The sequence below is a fragment of the Triticum aestivum genome, chromosome 5B (assembly GCF_018294505.1).
Source record: "Triticum aestivum cultivar Chinese Spring chromosome 5B, IWGSC CS RefSeq v2.1, whole genome shotgun sequence".
Classification (NCBI taxonomy): domain Eukaryota; kingdom Viridiplantae; phylum Streptophyta; class Magnoliopsida; order Poales; family Poaceae; genus Triticum; species Triticum aestivum.
Genome location: NC_057807.1, coordinates 10,559,623 through 10,560,490, shown reverse-complemented (window position 1 = coordinate 10,560,490; position 868 = coordinate 10,559,623).

Below are 868 nucleotides of genomic sequence, written 5' to 3'. Positions count from 1 at the left end.
GAGAATTTTAGTTTTTTGATGATGGCAATTCCAGTACTTTTACCATGAAAATATTTTTTTTGTATGAATCATGGCAATTTTAAGTGCATGTATCATGACAATTTTAATTTATGGTGCATGACAAGTCTAGTTTCTTAATTCCTTGTTTTATAATATGTCAAAATTTACTTTTAAATGTAGAAAAAATAGGTGGAACATATCATTTCAACTTTAGTGTAAACATCATGGCAATTCATGTGCAATAGACACGGCAACTTTTAACCCCAAAAAAATCATTGAAATATATTGATATGAGATCTAGTTTCGATGATCTCGTCGCGAGGGATTTAATGGTGAAAACGAATCTTCAATCGGATTTTTCATTTAAGAGATAAAACATTTTTAAAACAGAAAATCCAAAAGAAATTCCACATGCATGCATGCGGTGACATGACGAAGTCTATGTTCTATAAGGCGTGTGGGTGAGTTTGACTTCCATCACACGTGTGTGCGTTAGAGCATCTCCACTAGGCTCCCCAATACGCCCCCCAAGCACCTTTTTTAGCGCCGGTTGTAAAAAATGCTCGCAGTCACGCCCCCACACCCTCGTTTTGCGCCAGATTTCTGCGAAAACAGCGCCGGCGACCCCGGGTAAAACCCAGCGCCTTGGGATGCACTTGGGACGCCCGGCGCTACTTCTCCTGCATGCAAACCCCACCAGCCAGCCTCTCTACTCTCTCTCTCTCCCCCCCTTTTTCTGTCAGGCCCACCCCACCCACTTGCAAAAAAGGATCTCTCTCCTCTCTCTCCGCAAGCAGCAAGCAGAGCTCCTCGCTCCGGCCGCGCTCGCCGCCACGCCTCCTGGCCGCCGTCTCCTTGCTACCCGCCG